General features: G+C 36.2%; 1 pseudogene; it reads left to right on the top strand.

Moving 5' to 3' along the window:
- Positions 1-4,971: 4,971 nt before the first annotated feature.
- Positions 4,972-6,565, top strand: LOC100609854 (tropomyosin alpha-3 chain-like; annotated as a pseudogene).
- The last annotated feature ends 13,956 nt before the right edge of the window (positions 6,566-20,521 follow it).

Here is a 20,521-nt window from a genome sequence, read left to right as displayed (position 1 = left end):
GGGTTCGAACCAATACAAGAGCCTTGGAAAAACCACAATGAGATACCATCTCACACCAGTCAGGATGGCTATAAGTAAAAAGCCAAAAAATAACAGATGTTGGCAAGGGAAATGACACATTCACTACTGGTGGGAATGCAAATTAGTTCAGCCCCTGTGGAAATCAGTTTGGAGATTTCTCAATGAACTAAAAATAGAATTACCATTCAACCCAGTAATTGAATTACTACCGGGTATATACCCAAAGGAAAATAAATTATTCTACCAAAAAGACATTGCATTCATATGCTTATTGCAGCACTATTCACAATAGCAAAGACAACAAATCAACCCAGGTGCCCATTAGTGGTGGATTGGATAAAGAAAATGTGGTGCATACATACCATGGAATACCACACAGCCATAAAAAAACAGTGAAATCATGTCCTTTGCAACAACATGGATGCAGCTGGAGGCCATTGACCTAAGTGAATTAATACAGAAACAGAAAACCAAATACTGCTTTTTTTCACTTATAAGTGGGAGCTAAACAATGGGTACATACAGACACAAAAATGGGGATAATTAACGCTGGGTATTCTAAAAGGAGGTAGGAAAAAAGGGTTGAAAAACTAACTATTGGGTACTATGTTTACTGTTTGGGTGACGAGATCATCAGAAGCCCCAAACCCCAGTATCACATAATATATCCACGTAACAAACCTACACGTGTACCTCTGAAAATAAAATAAATTAAAATAAAATAAAAATGTTGGTAAAACCTAGGGTATCATTATATGAACACAATTTTTAAAAATATCTTATACTCACATTGGACCATTGGACCCCTTAGGGACATCACAAAATGAAAAATTACAAAACAAATAATTACAAAGAAACATTTTTACGTTCCTGTAAATGAGAGTTATTGTAAAGTAATAACTATATTTTGGCCTTTGGAAATTTATAATACACAGCAGCTGAAACTAATTTTATACACACACACACACACACACACACACACACACACACACACACACGGTGAGGAAATCCTATACACATATAAGGAAGAACACCTTGGCACAAGAATGTAAATTGCTCTCCTTACGTGTAAAGGATAATCCTCTAACTGACATGAACTGAAAAATACAACGAATCAAATAGTTTCCCAGAAAGTGAGTGTAGCAGGAAGGAGTTCTTTTCTGTGGGGTTACAAGGGAGTTTAAAGTACAGAAAGAAAATCCCTGCAGGAGGGGAAGAAAAGTTACTGAAAGAAGATTAATTTTTTTAAAAATTTTTTTCTTGTTCCATTAAAAAAAAGGAAGCGTTGTAGGAATGGATCCATTGTGGTTTTGAAAAAGGATTGGTTGACATGATCTTTCAGTGATGTAGTTTAGTGAATTTTATATTTAGAAGTTATATTGTGTAGGGGAATGTATCCGCTTTTCAAGTGGCAGAATTCTTAGAGAAGGGAACTCTAAGGAAATGCCTGATGGACTTGGCAATATGGGAGGTGAAATTAACTGAAGCCTGGGCTAAGACATCGCAAATGCAGCAGTGTAGTATTTTAACAAAATGGTCTGGCTTGGGAGTCTGCACTCAACACAGGTTATTTTCCTTTTTCTCTTTCATTGTCTTAAGAAGATTTATTTTTTGTTTATAACCCAAAATGTAGTCGTTTTTTAAAGAGCCAAATTCAATTAAAATCACATTATAAAACTTTCCTGTGACCATTAGGAAACAATTTCTTCTTACACTGAAACTATTACACTTACAATCTAGCTTATTTTCACAATATTGCTTTGGAAATTCATAAACCATAGTTATGTGAATAAATCCCTATTTCTCTTTACTTTGAAGCATATCTCATGGAGTTCCCTATGGAAGATGCAGCTTAATTATAAATCGATTCTTATAAACTCAAGTCCCTGGCCTCATGACTTTTTATTTGAACCTCATGTTTGAAAACAGCATTATCTCTGTTCATGTTGTCTAGACATTATGGCGAGTCTGTTGTCTGTTACAGTTAGTATCCACATAGGCCTCTGGTATCAAGGTTTCAGCTACTCTTGGCATTATTTTGATTGCCTAAAGTTGTCACGTGGGCATGGAAAGTGAACTCCATGAGTGCCACATGGCCTGTATTTATGTTCAAACTTACTCTTGAAATTAAAAATCAATTCATGCTTTTTTTTTTTTGAAACAGGGTCTCACTCTGTTGCCAGGTTGGAGGGCAGTGGCGCAATCTCAGCTCACTGCAACCTCCACGTCCCAGGTTCAAGCGATTCTCCTACCTCAGCCTCCCAAGTAGCTAGGATTACAGGCACACGCCACGACGCCTGGCTAATTTCTGTATTTTTAGTAAAGATGGGTTTTACCTTGTTGGCCAGGCTGATCTGAAACTCCTGACCTCAAGTGATTTGCCCACCTCAGCCTCTCAAAGTGCTGGGATTACAAGCGTGAGCCACTGCACCCAGCCAATTCATATTATTCATATGATGCCAAAAGAGGAAATCACAGACTTTTAGTGTACCACACATTTGGGTTATCTACTGTATTATTATGCTTGATTTGTGATAATGTAACACATTTATTTAAGAATATTTGAAAATATGCATCTGTGTTTGTGTTTATCTCTTTCTTGCTGTGTATGTGTGTGTGAGAGAGGGACAGAAAGAGAAAGAGAGAGAGAGACTCATCTTTCTAACTAGATTCTAGTCACTGAGAGCAGATGAGCACTGTATAACTTTCACCCTACACAATAATAACAGTTGATAGAGTAAAAAAATAAACATAGTATACTGCTCAACAATAAGCTGAGTAGTGGGATCTGGAATCAAATATGGGATACTGGAGTTAATCCATGGCTTTATTATTTCTGTATTCTTTAAACTTCTGGCACACACACACATGCACATTTTAGTTACAGTTAGTTATGTAAGGCATAATTCATACTTATTAATAAAAAAAACTTGGATTACACACATAAATGTCCATTTCTAGTCAGGATGGCCACCAGCACTGGATTTCTGCTCAGTTCCTTAATTGAGCAACAAATGCTTGTTGAACAAATAGTTGGCATAAGCAAATGATGCTTGAGAAAAAGATGTATGGGATCCATCATGTTGAGTTGGCCTGATGTTGGTGAAAACAATTCAGAGTCATAAAGACATCAGTGGCAGCTCTATTTTGTTGGTACATAGAGTAGCAATCCTCATTATTTTTATTTTCCATTGGAGAGGGCTGTTCAAATGCATGCAGCTCTCGCCAGGGTTACCATGTTGCTAGTTGTAAGTGCAGCTTTATTCTTCCTATCAAGAAATCACATTGCCAAACAAATGAGTCAAACAGACACTGTTTTATGGATATGTTAGAAAATAATTCATTAAACTTGTAAATCACATATATATTTCAAGTCTTTGTAAGTAGTATCAAATTGTCTGTAACCTCGAAAAGTGTATTATATCAAAGCCTGACTACACAGCAATTAAGAACAGCTGCATAAATAAACAATATTGCATTTTGATCATTAGGTTTTCCTTTAAGTGCTATTATATTGATTCTATAATCACTCTTCTGTCATGGTAACCATGATGCTTTCCACATTAATGATTCCTTTAAAATTCATTTTTTGGTAGTGTTCACAGGCCTTGAGAGATCTCTTCTGAAGCCTTTTGTTGCTCCAGAATGTGCCAGAGTGCTAATAAAAATTGAGAATATTGGTGTGTTCAAGATGTTTTATTTATATGCACTTCTATTGTGTGTCAGGCTTTTGCCAAGCACTTGAACAACAATAATGAAAAGAACACTGACTTTTTGGCTTTTACTTTTTTAAAAAAACTGTCTGATGATATAGATTATATGTACTATGTAGAGGAATGATAGAGTCTGAAGAGTACTTACAACAAATCATTACGACCTCAGGTTAGAGGACAGTTTTGAGGAGGCAAAGCTGTAGACAGTGAAAATTCGAATAGCTCAAGTGACAGCTGAGAAAGAGTGAAACTAGACTGGAGTTAAAAAGTTGTAGAAATAATAGGAAGAAGTTCCTTTGAACATCTCAGGAAGTAAAATGAACAGGACTTGATTATTGTGTAGGAGGGAGATTGAGAGATGTAGAAGAGACTAGAATGACTTTGATGACTGGTGAGTTGGCTGGGTAGACAGTAGTGGTATTAATGGAGATTAGGAAAACAGGAGTAGCTGATTTAGTAAGGGAAAGATGGTGGATTCAATTTTGGAATGTCTGGGTTAAGGCACCTGTGGAATTCAATTATTTATGCTCATCAGGCAGTTGGAGTCTTTACTTCAGGGTAAGAGTCAGGATCAAGGAACAGATTCGGGAGCCAGCAACTTCAGGCGGTAATGTAAGACAAGAAAATAGATAAACTCCTTCAAATAGCATGTAGAATGAACAGCACAGGGATTGTGGATTTTTAGAAAATCAACATTTGAGGGGTGGACACAGCATAACCTGAAACAATACATACGATCAGAAATTCTCAGTGCTTGAGAAATGAATAGAGCTAAGATTTTCACAAGGGGAGTAGTTAAGCTGAGCATGGTGGCACTTGCGTCCCAGCCACTTGGGAGGCTGAAGCAGGAGGATTGCTTGAGCCCAAGATTTTTATACCATTCCAGGCAACATAGCAAGACCTCCAACTCTTAAGAAAAAAAAAAAGTGAGTCAACTACACAGCACCCAGATCTTGATTTCTAACACTATTCTTTAATAAAAGGAACCAGAGATCATTGTAGAAATCTGGGGCAGGAAATACACAAGATGATCCTGGAGCACCTTGTAGTGCCTGAAAATAAGACACTGCTCAAAAAAAAAAAAAAAAAAAAAAAAAAAAACAGAAAAACAAATAGTCTGATTTAAAAATGGGAAAATGAGCTTAATAAACATCTCTCAAAAGAATACATAAATGCACAACACCACTGATAAGGAAGAGGCAGGAATGGAAGTGTGAGCAGCAGCTGGATAGTCACCATGGCTGGGACCACCACCATCAAAGCGATAAAGCTGGAGACCCCGGCTCTGCAGCAACAGGCCGATGATGCTGAGGAGAGAGCCAAGTGCTTCCAGTGAGAAGTGTAGGGAGAAAGGCAGTCCCAGGAATAGGCTGAGGCTGAGAAGCCTCCTTGAACCTCAGGGTCCAACTGGTTGAAGATGAGCAGGATCACACTCAGGAGTGTGTGGCCACTGCCCTGCAAAAGCTGGAAGAAGTGGGAAAAGCTTCTGATAAGAGTAAGAAAGGTATAGGCCAGGCACAGTGCTCATGCCTGTAATCCCAACACTTTGGGAGGCCGAGGCGGGCAGATCACCTGAAGTCAGGGGTTCGAGACCAGCCTGACCAACCTGGAGTAACTCTGTCTCTACTAAATATACAAAGTTAGCCAGGTATGGTGGCACATGCCTGTAATCCCAGCTACTTGGGAGTCTGAGCCAGGAGAATCACTTGAATCCGGGAGGCAGAGGTTGTGGTGAGCCGAGATCAAGCCATTGTACTCCAGCCTGGACAACAAGAGAGAAACTCCATCTCAAAAAAAAAAAAAAAAGTAAGAAAGGTATAAAGGTTATTGAAAACTGGGCATTAAAAGATGAAGGAAAGGCAAGGCATGGTGGCTCACGCCTGTAATCACAGCACTTTGGAAGGCCAAGGCCAGCAGATCACTTGAGCCCAGGAGTTCGAGGCCAGCCCAGGCAACATGGGAAAACCCCATCTCTATTAAAAAATACCAAAAAAAAAAAAATAGTTGTCCTTGTGGCACATGCTTGTAGTCCAAGCTACTTGGGAGGCTGAGGTCAGTGGGTCACCTCAGCAGAGGAAGTCGAGGCTGCAGTAGGCTGAGATCATGCCACTGCTCTCCAACCTAGGCATTGGAATGAGACCCTATCTCAAAAAAAAAAAAAGAAAGAAAGAAAGAAAGAAAAAAAGAGACAGAGAGAGAGAGAGAGGGAAGAAAGAAAAACAGAAAGAGGAAGAAAAGAAGATGAAGGAAAGATGGAACTCTGGGAAATCCAACTCAAAGAAGCTAAGTATATTGAAGAAAAGGCAGATAGGAAGTGTGAAGAAGTGGTTTATATATTGGTAATTATTGAAGGAGACTTGGAATCCACAGAGAAAGGAGCTGAGCTGGCAGAGTCCTGTTGCCTAAAGGTGGATGAGCCAATCAGAATGATGGACCAGAACCTGAAATGTCTGTGTGTTGCCGAAGAAAAGCACTCTCAAAAAGAAGCCAAATAAGAGGAAGAGATCAAGATTCTTACTGATAAACTCAAGGAGCCAGCAGTTCATGCAGGTTTTGCTGAGAAATGAGCAGCCAAGCTGGAAAAGACAATTGATGATTTGGAAGATAAATTGAAATGCACCAAAGAGAAGCACCTCTGTATACAAAGGATGCTGGACTAGACTCTGCTTGAAGGAGATGTGGAGCACCCTGGTCCAACCCTGCCGCTGCTCTTCCCTCTGCCGCTGACTCCTTTGGAGGCCAGGCTTCCCCAAGCTGACATTGAAACTGAGGGCTGATCTTTAACTGGAAGACTGCTTTCTCCTTTCACCACCCCTCCACCCATCTGTGTCTTTTTCACCAAACTGTCTCTGCCTTGTTCCAGAGATTCCAGTGGCATTAGAAGCAAAGCACCTATAGGAACAACATTGAACGGAATGCAAGCACAATGCAAGATGTCTTTAATAGCATGCTGTGATGTAAAGACTTTGGTTTTTCTTTTTTTGTTGTTGTTTTTTGTTGGTGGTGGTGGTTTTGTGTGTTTGTTTGTTTGTTTTTTGAGACAGGGTCTCACTGAAATGCCTAGACTGCAGTGCAGGATTGCAATCGCTGCTCACTGCAGCCTAAACTTCCCATGGTCAGCGGATCCTCCCACCTCAGCCTTCCAAGTAGCTGAGACTACAGGCGTGCTCCACCATACCTGGCTAATTTTTGTATTTTTTGTTGAGACAGAGTCTCGCCATGTTGCCCAGGCTGATCTCAAACTCCTGAGCTCAAGCCATCTGCCCCCCTTGCCTCTCAAACTGCCGTGATTACAAGTGTGAGCCATGTCACCCTGCCCTACACTTCGTAATTACTTTTTTTGTTTGTTTTGCAGCAACTGTTTGTAAACTATTTCAGACAATTCTACAGCTTTGAAACAGCAATCTAATTCTTTCCTCACTTTTGGAAGGGGGCTTTTCAGCTTAATGCATATTACCCTCACCATAAAGGAGGGAAGACTATATGGGCCTACCTTACTGAGAACCAGAGTCCGGGAAAGACTCCACCACAGGAAACCTCATTGTTCTGCACAAAGTACCAGAAAAACCAGAAAGGTGATTCCAGGAGAAGTTACCCAAACAACAACAACATTAAATGTGCTGTCCAGGTTTTCAGCTTTAAGGTGTCTTTGGATAACTTTATTTATATTTTTTTACTTTCTTCATTAGAAGTGAGCAAATTAAGATGGTGAGACCTCTGAGACAAATTTTTGTCCTATCTCTACCCGCTTTCCAACAGCTCACACAATGGGTCATGTGCCCCTTATGTTAAGGTGAAGTAGAGATTAGAACAGTGGTTAGTGAGACAGGGAAGGATAGGGGAAAAGGGGGAATAGCCAAAGGTTGGTTAATGGATGGAATGGTACAGCTAGGTAGGATAAATAAGTTTTAGTGTTTTAGAGTACTATACAGTGACTATAACAACAAGTTATTATATGTTTTCAAATAGCTGGAAGAGGAGATTTTGAATGTTTCCAACACAAAGAAATGATCAATATTTGAGGTGAGGTGATGGATATGCTAATTACCCTGATTTGATCTTTACACATTGTATACATGTATCAAAATATCACACTCACCTCATAAATATGTACAATTATTATACGTCAACTAAAAATAATAATAAAAGCAAAAAATAAATGACAAGTCACAGACTGGGAGAAAATATTTGCAAATCACATGTGTGATGAAGGATTTATATCTGGAATATATGAAGAAGTCTTAAAACTCAACAGTAAGAAAACAAACAGCTCAATTTTAAAAATGGGGAAAATAAATATAGAATACTTCACCAAGGAATATAAAAAATGGCAAGTATGCATGAAAATATGTTCAACATCATTGGTCATTAAGGAAAAGGCAAAGTACAAAACGATGAGGTGCCACTACATAAATATTAGAATATTTAAAAGAAAAAAGCAAACTGATAATACAAAATTCTGTTAAGGATTTGGAACAAGGGTACTGTCCTCTACTGCTGATAGGAATGCAAAAATGATACAGCTCCTTAGGAAGACAGTTTCCTAATTTTTAATAATATTAATCATAGACTAGCTCCTAGATATTAACTCAACTTATTTGAAAACTTATGTCAACCCAAAAACCTGTATGTGAAGGTTTATGGCAGCTTTATTCATAATTACTAAAAATTGGAAGAAACCAAGATGTCCTTCAATAAGTGAATGGATAAACACACCGTGTTATATATCATGGGAGAAGTCTTCAGCCAGAGAAATGGAAAACACTATTCATCCACACAATAACATGGATTAATCTAAAATGCGTCTTGCTAAGTGAGAAAAACAGAGAGTAGAAATGCTATATATTGAATATATAGCACTCATAAGACATTCTGGAGAAAGCAAAAATATAGGGATGAAAAATCAGATCAGTGGTTTTTAGGAATTAAGAAAGGAAGATTTCCTAGGGAAAACACAGGATATTCTTTACAGTGATGGAACTAACACATATGGTACTGGAGTCATGAATATATGACTCTGCATTTATCAAAACCCACAGAACCTACAGCACAAACAGTAAAACTTTATATATGAAAATTTCATAAAAATCAACCAGGAAGTCAAGGATACAGGGAGTAAAATAGAGATTGTGACAATGCTTAATGATTTACTTCCAAAGAGCAGGGTACGGCAAGGGGGAATAAAAATATCTTTAAAATGGTAAAACCTGGCAGTCACCACCTTAAGCAAGTGATCAAAGTTAACATCACCAAAAATAGGACAAATACATTTTTCTGTGCCTTAAATTTTTCTATGCTTTCTGATATACTGAGAAGGACACAACATCACTTCTATTCATGCCCAAATTATGTAATATAAATTCAAGCATGAGATAACATCAGGAAAAAAAATAAAATTGAAGGACATTCGAGAAAATAATTGGATTATACTCTTCAATACAGTCAAGATCCTGAGAGCAAAGACAAATCTGGAACTGTTTAAGACTAAAGAGAAGATATGACAACTAAATAAAGTATGTGATACTGGACCAGATTTTGAACCAGAATAAATTGATCTATAAAAGGTATTATTGGGACAATTAGAATTTGAATGTGATCTGCAGATTGGAGTTGAGGCATTAGTACTTTTTATAGTTCACCAGTAGATTTCCTTGTGCAACCAAGTTTGAGAACTAGTAGAGTCCCTCCCTTGGTTTTTATTTAGATTAACTGCTGGCCCGGTTAGACTACGTAGTTTCTAACTCCACATAAATTGTATCAGGATTTCTAGGAAGCTCTGAAGACAGAGAGATTATAAAAATGTAATACTATGAACCCAACATTGGCATGCTTTGATGGTAATTAATAAGAAGAATGATTATGTAACTACATTAATGTAGCTGCAGTTGACTTGAATGGTAGAAATAATCTTCCTTCCTAATCACAAACACACACACACACACACACACACACACACACACAGCATTGAAGAGATCAAGTCAATGTGACACAAAAGTCAATTGAAAGGCTCCCAATGGCTAAAGGTGAAATAAAATTGAGCAAGAAAATAAAATTATGTTGGAATATAACCCAAAATATAAGATAAATATACATAAGTCCATACTAATATAACTAAATGATTTAATATATAAATAGTAGGAGAATGAACAAATCTCTCAAATAATTCAAGTATTTTTTTTTATGTAGATACCTTACCCTTAAGGATGGGGAACATAAATCCCACTAAAAATATGTATATTCTTCTCCCAACAATACTTATCTATTCTTTTCATATCTCAACTATAGATTAATTCAGGTCAACTGGAAAATGTGATCTCATCTGCAATAACAAATCTGAGATGGTCTCTAGCAGAACAATTTCTTATAACTTATAAGGCATAGAGATAAATCAAAGTGATTGAGAATGCTTACAGCCTCAGAATTGTCCCACCCTTGAGACTTGGTATGTAGCAGAGATTAACTTCTAACCTTATATACAGTAATTCTTCCTGAATATCTTGGACAACACCTTTTTAGCTATAATCTCTCCCTTGAGATCACACTTCTTTTAATAAGTGATTATTTTATGAGAATAAATACAGGAAGCTGAGGTCAGCTATATATCTTCTAAGATATTTAACTAGAACAAGGGTCTTGATATCGTGTGATATGGAAACCCTGAGAAACAGGCAAAATGTGATGTAAGCATTATTTTACCTCCTTTACTTTCCCTCTTAGTGCTTTTATAGATCAGTTTCTTTTTATGCCTGCCCATGTGAGTAATCAAAACCTTTCATGGAACCTTAGCACTCTGATCTACATTTCCTCAGCTGGCCTCATATATTATACCATCTTTCTCCATCAACAGCAAAAGTATCTTTCTTTGGTACCATTCCTACATAATTTTTTCTTTGAGATGGAGTCTCGCTCTGTTGCCCAGACTGTGGTACAATCTCAGTTCACTGCAACCACTATCTCCTTGGTTCAAGTGATTCTCCTGCCTCAGCCTCCTAATTAGCTGGGATTGCAGGCATGCACCACCATGTCCACCTAATTTTTTTGCATTTTTAGTAGATGTGGTGTTTCACCATGTTGGCCAGACTGGTCTCAAACTCCTGACCACAAATGATCCGCCTGCCTCATCCTCCCAAATTGCTGGGATTACAGGTGTGAGCCAGAATGCCCCCTTCATACTTTTTAATTTTGCTATGGTGTTACTGGCTTCTTGCTAGGAAACATATCCTTTGATTTAGCAAGAAAATTCTACAAATAGCATCATAACCAAAAGGGATAATTCTAAAGGTAGGAATTTGGGGTTATTAGTCACTGAATAAGGGTGATAATTTCATGTATGTGCCAAAATTTTTCAACTCTACATTAGAGCAAACAAATGGCTTCTAGGAAGATTGCTGGGGTGCCTATGTGAATCACATACATGAGATGTCTATCATAAAAATTATATTCATAGATATGTATTTTTGTATGTATGAACAAACTTCCTGCTCACTAAATAGAGTTATTGAGTGACTTTAAGACAATTATTAAAAACCAAAAGCAATGGAATTCTCATCTTAATATTGTTAGCATCACACAGAGATATATTGAAATTATTGGTTACATTTGCCGTAGATAATGTCAATCATTTAAATAATTTTGTGGTTATTAAATAACTTGTGGATATCAAGTTATTTAATGGATAATTATCCCCGTTTGCAACGTTTGCTCACATTTCATATATTATAATTCTACATCAACAAAACCAATGCAGCAGTATGCTACACACATAATATTGAAATTGCAGGTAATTTAGTCAATGGAGCACAAGCGCTAAGCATAAAGTATACACTATATGCCGTTAGAACCCACAAGTTCAAAGCCAATTCTAGGTAACTAGCTCATCCAGGATAAAAGGCACTTGTGTTAATTAGAAGGATAAGGGGTAAGTGGCTGTAGCAAAAAGACACATAAAAAAATGCAGTGGCTTAAATAAGATGAAAGTTCACTTTCCTTTCATATAAGAGTTAGGCATGTCTAGGTTGGTGGGCTTCTCTGCTTTACATCATTGTGAGACCCAGTAGATTTCTCTTTCTCTATTTAGTCCACCCATTCATCAGCATTGTCCTAGTCTGGCTCTAAGCTTTGTCCCTGACACTTCTGTATTCCAGCTCAGAGGAAGAGAAAGAGAAAAGAAGACGTCCTGGGCAAGCAATTTCCTTTTAAGCATGGGAGGCGGAAATCATACACATTCTTTGTGCTTACATCCCAATAGAGAAAACCTGATCACACAGCCACAGAGGTGTAAATGCTGAACTTTTTCTAAACATTGTTTTATAAGGTAAAAAGCGGATCCAAAGCCTTTGGCTTAAGGAATTATTGCAGTGCCTATCCCATTTTTTTTTTTTTTTTAGAAATTAAATAAAATAATTTCTCCTTATGCAAGGCATGTAGAGATCATTCACTAAATATTAGGCTTCTTTCTTTCTCCAGATGATTCCATCAAGCCAAGTGATCTAGGATTTGTTTGGCAAATTGATGATTGGTGATATTTTCTGGAGATACAAAGACTCAAAGTCCCTTTGAGCACAAAGAGAACGATGCCTATAAGTAAGTCAGGATTGATAAGCAAGGGCTTCACTGCACAATGCAATAAATTTCTGCTAAAAAATAATTATTCCATCCTATGTGAAACCTGGTTATAGTCTCCAAATTGGAGAGGAATTTGATTTGGTATTCAAAGATCATGGAATGTGACAGATTATTGCTAGGTGATATGGTCTAGAAAGCATGATACTAGTACTGAGCAAATGTATTCGCAGAAAATTCAAGAAAAACACAAAACATAAGAGGAGATCTCTCTTCTTGGGTAGAATAGTTAGACTGATTTATTATGGAAAGTCTTAGACAGTAACTATTTTGTATTTTGACAAACATCAATTCTAATTGAGGATTTATACAAAGTACTCAGTGCTTTTCTCTAAGGGATTTCACCTACCTGTGAAGATCTTCAAGAATATTATTTGTTGAATCAATGAAAGGTATTCATTTTCTGGGTTTATTTCCCCTCCTGTATGCTAAATTGTTATGCCAGGGCACAGGAGAATGATTATTCAAAATCTATACCTATATCCACAGGAATTTGCAACACTTACACATTTTAGCATCATGTCCTAAATATAATTCAGTATGCAAGGCATATTCAAAACCCAGTCCAAATGCTAAAAATAAATTCCTGTCAGCAATTTATTTCCTATCACACCATCAGTGTTTTCTCTCTTTTGTCAACAAACTATTTTAGCACATGACATTTTCTGTATCATTTATGTGAAGTTTAGTCTGTAATATTTATCCTTATGTCTTGTCTCCTCATCTAAGTGATGAATTAGTTGCCAAGCAGGGATGTGGCTTATGCTTCTTTTTCGAGACAGCACATGCAGATTTTAAGCCATAAGTACTTTATAGACTCTGAAAGGAACTTTTCAAACATGCAACCCTTTTTTTAAATTATATTTTTCCCTATTATGTCTTAGACAAATATGTATTTGTTTGAATTTAGGGAAATGAATTAGAAAAAGTTACACAATATTAATCAAAAAATTAACATGGTTAAACATAAAATGCTTTAAAATACCCATCTGCAGGAGGTTTCCATCCAGAGATGTTCTAAAATGTGTTGATAATTATCTTGCAGATTCCATAAATCTCTTCAAACTGCCAGAGAATGAAAAGCCAGGTAAGATAAGTGATAATCTGGGAAATTAATATTTCTGACAAGTAATGAGAACCAGAAAAAGTTATTAAACGCTAAGATTTCCCATATAATGATAATGGTTAACACTGGCGTAATGCTTGCTATGCCCAAGCACTGTCCCTAAAACAAGTACTGAAGGGTAAATAATAAATATCCCCACTTTGGAGATGAGAAAGCTGAGGCACAGAGAAGTCAAGTCACTTCTCCCAGGATTCAAAGTCAAGATTTCAACTGAGTCATTCTAGTTTAAATTCTAGCTTAATTTAAGGAAGAATCTACTCTGGCTAACACCCTTATATGCAACCTGTGTAATGTCATAGTGCTAATGCTGACCACTATTTGTTGAACATTACTATCCTATGACAGGCACACGAATGTTAATATTTGAGGATTCATGGGTGTTGGTGCTCTCAGTACTTCCTGTGGCACTCCTCCTAGCTTCCAGGTCTTTTATTTCATAGATTTGGTTAATACTGAAAGTGGAAACAAAAGGCAATAAATAAGGTTAAGGTAAAATTGATTAATTTGACAAAAGACTCCAGGATAAGAAGAATAAATTCAGAAATCAAAAAGGAGGAGTGGGACTGTGGGATGAGAAGCCAACAGGAAATGGAGAGGAGTTGGCAGTTGAGAATTTAGGAGATAGTTTAGAGATGGAGGGCCAGGGTGCTATACTCTTTTCCTTTAGGGCTTCTAGACCAAAGTGCGGCCCCCAGACTTTGCACCTAAGGAGGTATCATGCTTAAAAAAACTTCATTTATCAGAGGCACAAAATATTATTAAGGTAAAATGAAATATGCAGAATAATATTGACTGTATCTATAATATTTCAGCTAATTATTTTGGATAAGACAGGGTAGTTCTAGATTCTAATAGCTCAGGATTGCCATATGTTAAAAAGTCCTGGAAAATGTTGCACATTCACCTGGTGCTTTCTTGACATTTTCTCTACTATTACTTAAGTGCTCGTAGATTTATCACTTATCCTATGTAAAAGAAATGCTCTCTTTTCTGATTTGAATTTCACCTTTGCCTCTTACATGTTTCATATCTGCATTTGTCTCAATGTGACATATTGCAATAAGCTTGTTGCTAATAAAATTGACACATTTTCTGTTGTGAGTCTGCAAACAAGTAGAAAAGCCCTCCTCTTCAACATTTGTTTCATTGTCCAGTGCTATAAAAAAAATGCTCATGGTCCTGGCTATTATAGAAATCCTTAGGAAGATGATAAGAAGGAGAACAACTTCTAGGAATGCAGTTACTATTGCCTAAAGATTTCAAAAGAAAATATGGCTGGAAGAGGTGTTCTATGTTTAGTCAATAAAATTACAATGGTTAAGTTTAACATGATCAGAAAATGAATGATTTTTCTCATTTATTCTTCATTCCATGGTTAAGATTGCATTCTGTGGAGACAGGAAGCACAGTAATAACTTTTGAGAGAGTTATTGGAAGCCAATATACCAAGACACCATGATGGATGATCCAGAATCATGGGTAAAGATGTAACCAGTGTTAAGTAAATGGTATCAGGGAATTGTAGAGATAAGAAGGTCCATACTACTTCATTATGAATAGGTTCCAAAGAGCCATGACATTGTAAGTAATAATGGTGTTATTAACTTTTTCTTGTGGGGATAAATATAAAATTCTCTAGCAATAATACATTTGAAAGTAAAGAACAGGAAGAGATGGTTTCTGGACATAAAAAGATGCCTGGAGGATCTTTGCATGCCTTAACTGAACAGTAAACAATTATGTAATCCTTGCTTTTCCATCTGCTAGTCTAAATTGTTATTGATATATAGTAATACCTCATGTAGGGCCATGAGTTTTGTGTTACTTATTTTAATTAAAATGTTTACATTGGCAGAGACCCACCGGAAGTATTTCTCCAGGGCCCTGACTACCCTTCAGGGTGCACTGCCCTCTGGAATATTTAGAGAGATAAAGGATTTTAGGAAGTTTTTGTTGCATATCATAAAAGGACTTTCCTTTTGGTGCCTCTTCAAGAAATTTTATTCATGATTTAAATCATTTTTCTGTATGTCAGATTGATATATCCTGTACAAACCACACCAAATTTACAAATGAGAAAGTTCAGAGGAAAAAAAGATTTTCTAGAGATTGCTCGGCACTAAAGAATGAAGCTAAGGTTTTTGTCAAGATTTATCTGATTCTAAAAGTCATTGTCTCCACCACACTGAACACACCTTATTCTTCTTCTGATGAGTAATTCAGGCTGCCCAATTTTGGTGAAAGTGAGCTTTTGCTTTACTATGATACCAAAACAATCTCACATTAATTTGATTGCTTACATGTTATTCACTAATAGAGAATAAAATCACTGGGATTGTTAGGTCAGATATTTTCAGCAGTTGTCTTGTAAATCAATGAGCATTTGTTGCTGTCGGTTTGATTGGGCTCACATATTCTCTAGAGTCCTGCCACCATCTTGCAATGACATAATTAAGTTTCTCTGTGCAAATATTGAGGATTCGGGTCTGGACACATTTCTCTTATGTTAGGTTTCTGAGTCCTCAGGCAACTCTGACTATATAGACATCTATTGATCTTTCTTTTAGGCAGCTTGACAGTATAGCCATCTATTGTCTTTTCTATTTATCTAATTTATCTAAAATTATGTTAATTTTAACATAGCCGGGACCTGCCCATATATGATTGGATAAATATGTGTTGAATAAATAAAAGAATGAATGAATAAATAAATCAGTCAAGTTACATAATTATCTGAATAATTTTAGGTCAATATTCTAACACATGGTAGAGATCATATAGATTATACAGATCTCTACTATGGTTTATAGATTAGATAGATTATATAGATCTCTACTATGTTTTATTTATAAAAATATTTAAAGTTTTAAGTATTTCCTTATTCTTAATAAGTGCTTAAAATTGATAAAATAAAGCAAAATTAAAAAGTCATGCAATCTAATATAAATTTTGCTAGAAAAGAAATAGATTTTTAAAAAAATTGAAATAGTTTTATTTCAGAGAATCCAGATTCTGGGTCATGCATTCTGGCTTTCATTTGGTAATGAATCATTTTACTTTTCAAAGGTATTGGTGGTAAGTCTGGAAGCAAGGCTAAAACCCTAGTTGATCTAGAGCTCAGGCTGATCAATGAGAAAACACAATTAGCTTCCAGCAATGTGAACATTGTTTCTACCAGTATTGATTATCTAATTTATAATTAAAAAAATAATGTCTTTCTCTTATTAAAGGTTGTATTTCTTCTAGTATTAGGAGGGGAGTGGAGTAGAATGAATAAGCTCTACACAAGGGTTTACACTTAGAAGTTGGTCAAATAAAACACATGCTCTCCTTAGTATAGATCTCTTTAGGTCAAGGCTATTTTTATCCACACTGGTGAAATTGTGAGACAGCTTATCACGGTCTACAGTTAATATTCTCAGGTGCTTTAAAAACATTATATCTTATTATAATGCATTCAATATAGGAAATAGAATTATGATTATCACCCATTAGTCACTCAAAGAAAAATGTTCAATGAATGAATTGATTAAATGATGGATAAAACATTTTGCAACTGGCTTCATAGCAGTCACTTTATTGATTTCTTTGTACTATGCAACCTTTAAATATTAATTATCCAGGATGCTTAGGTAGATGCCTAATTAAAATGATAAAACTGCTCTATCATTTTGCTTTTTAATTACTTGAAATTATTTTGATACAATTCCTATCTCACTTTGTATATTTCTTCATATATTATGAAGGCCAAATTTATATTCAAGAAGTTGAAAATAATTTCTGGCTAATGACTAGAGACAGTATTCCTGCTACACCAAATATTGGTTCTAAATGATTTATTTACCTGATTTAATGCCATCCTGATAACAGATATGTACTTTCTCAGTTAACTGCTGTTGGGGGAAGTGTATTAGAGAAACATGTTTTCCTGACTCAAAAATTTCTCCACAAAAGTAACAAATAAAGAACACAGTTTTATGATTAAATAAGCATTAAACCAAAATGTGATATGCATCATAGGCAATCTGCTAAGAGGTTGCAAAGACAGAAAGAAACCTAACTGTTTTATATAGGCAAGCCTTCAAGTAAGAAGACTTGAGAGCACCATTTTGTCACACACAGTTCATCCTAGATACACCTGATAATTGAGATAATCATCTATGTTACCTAATGAGTTTTATCCAGAGGAAAAACAAACTTCTCAAATCTTTGTGAAAAAGGTAGCTTTGCAAGAGCAAGGTGCCCACCAAAGTTAAACTTGGCTGATAGGGATGCTATCTCCCTTGATATATACATTTCAAAGAGAATGCTCCCAGGTTCTTGAGAAAGACATTCCTGGGTCATAAAGCTGACAAAAAGCCTGTCTAGTTTCAAAAGGATTTATATACATTTCAAATAGAGTGGAAAGTACTTACAACTTTTCTAAAGTATGTTCTCTAAGAAAAAGGAGAGGAGGGAAATATCTTTCCTCATTTTCAACAGGGAGATGAAGCTTATTTTATTTTATTTTATTTTATTTATTTTATATTTTATTTTATTTTTGAGACGGAGTCTCGCTCTGTCACCCAGGCTAGAGTGCAGTGGCCTAATCTCGGCTCACTGCAAGCTCCACCTCCCCGGTTAACGCCATTCTCCTGCCTCAGCCTCCCAAGTAGCTGGGACTACAGGCACCCGCCACCACGCCCGGCTAATTTTTTGTATTTTTAGTTGAGACGGGGCTTCACCATGGTAGCCAGGACGGTCTCAATCTCCTGACCTCGTGATCCGCCCGCCTCGGCCTCCCAAAGTGCTGGGATTACAGGTGTGAGCCACCGCGCCCGGCTTCTTATTTATTTTTTTAAAAATAATTAGGTTGTTTTTTGCAGGGACATGTATGAAGCTGGAAACCATCATTCTCAGCAAACTAACACAGGAACAGAAAACCAAACAACGCATGTTCTCTCTCATAAGTGGGAGTTGAACAATGAGAACACATGGACACAGGGAGGGGAACATCATACACCGGGGCCTGTCAGGGGGTGGGGGACTAGGGGAGGGATAGCATTAGGAGAAATACCTAATGTAGACGACGGGTTGACGGGTGCAGCAAACCATCATGGCACATGTATACCTATGTAACAAACCTGCACGTTCTGCACATGTATCCCAAGAACTTTAGGTTCTGGGATAATAATTAGGTTTATTGAGGTATAATTTGCATAAAATAAAGTTCACTCATCTTTAATTGTACAGTTCAATGAATTTTGACAGTGTATATATTCAGGTAACCATCATTACAATGAAGATGTGGACTATTTCTATCAATCCAAGTAGACGCCTCTGCAATCCCCCCCACTTCTGCTATCCCCACTTAGCCTGCCTGGCAGTTTTGCCTGTTTTAGGTCTTTTTTTTTTTTTTTTTCTCCAGCTGTATTGAGATATAATTAACAAATAAAAATTGAATATATTTAGAGTGTACAACCTGATGTTTTGATATAAGTATGCATTGTGAAACAATTACCACAGTCAAGCTAATTATCTATTTATTATCTCACATAGCTACCTTTGTGTGTGTTTGTGTCTGTGTTAAGCTTCTTCTTTTTCATGTATTTGTTGTTACAATTTTATTTGTCTTTACACTGGTCATATGTTGTGTTCTTTCAGAATTACCTTGCAGATGGCTATAAGTTTGGAAAATAATGAATGCTATCATTTCTCTATTGGAATTCCCTCATTTCTCTGTTTATTTCCTATTTAATATCTACTGGTATTTAATTAGAATGCTTGGTAGCTTTGAAAGTAATAATAAGCTGTTGATTTGGGGTCAATTTGATTACTTTCTCTGAACCATACTTTTTAAACTTAGAATGCGTATATTTAATGTGAGATCCCAGTTTCTTCAATCTTTTTTCAATTTATTTAAATTATATTACAATATTATTCTTACTTTCTAAATTTTCAGATACATTGTATGTTTTTATAATGTACATGATGTTTTGAAGTATGTATACATTGTGGAATGACAAAATCTAGCTAATTAATACATGCATTACCTCACATAGTTCTCATTTTGTGGTGAGAACACGACATCCACTCTATTAGTATTTGTCAACACTACAGTATATTGTTACTAACTACAGTCACCATGTTGTATAATAGATGTCTTGACCTTATTCCTCCTACCTAAAATTTTGCATTCTTTGACCAGCATCTCCTCAAACCCTCCTCTCCAACTGCCAGGGCCTCTGGTAAATACTTTTCTACCTTCTATTTCTATGAGATTAACTTCCTTAGATTCCCCATGTGAATGAGATCACATGGTATTTGTCTTTCTGTACCAGGCTTATTTCAATTAACATAAAAAAACTCCAGATTCATCTGTGTTGTTACAATAAGATTTTCTTCTTTTTATGGCTGAATAGTATGCCACTGTGTATATATACAACAATTTTTCTTCATTCATTGATAGACACTTAGGTTGATTCCATATCTTGGCTATCGTGAATAGCAATGCAATAAATAAATGGGAGTGCAGATATTTCTTCACCATACTGATTTCATTTCTGTTGGATATATACCCAGAAGTGGGATTGCTGGATCATATGGTAATTCTACTTTTAAGGAACCCCTGTATTGGTTTTCATAATAGCCATGCTAATTGATATTCCTACCAGCACTGTGCAGGCATTCCCTTTCCTTCATATCCTCACATCTTCACATGTTATTGTTTGTCTTTTTACACCTAGCCATTCTAATAGGTAATATCTCATTGCAATTTTAATTTGCATTTCCCTAATGATTAGTGATGTTGAGCATTTTTTAATATACCTATTGGCCATTTGGGTGTCTTCTTTTGAAAAATGTCTATTCAGGACCTTTGCCCATTTTTAAATTGGGTTATTTGTTTTCTTGCTTTTGAGTTGAGTCCTTTATATGGTTTGGATATTAACCCCTTATCAGATGCATAGTTTGCAAATATTTTCTTTCATTCTGTAAATTGTCTCTTCACTTTGCTAATTGTTTTCTTTGCTGTGTAGAAGCTTTTCAGTTTGATATACTC

Source organism: Pan troglodytes, chromosome 7, assembly GCF_028858775.2.
Source record: "Pan troglodytes isolate AG18354 chromosome 7, NHGRI_mPanTro3-v2.0_pri, whole genome shotgun sequence".
Lineage (NCBI taxonomy): Eukaryota > Metazoa > Chordata > Mammalia > Primates > Hominidae > Pan > Pan troglodytes.
Note: the sequence above shows the minus strand (reverse complement) of the source record. Positions and strands in the feature narration are given on the sequence as shown.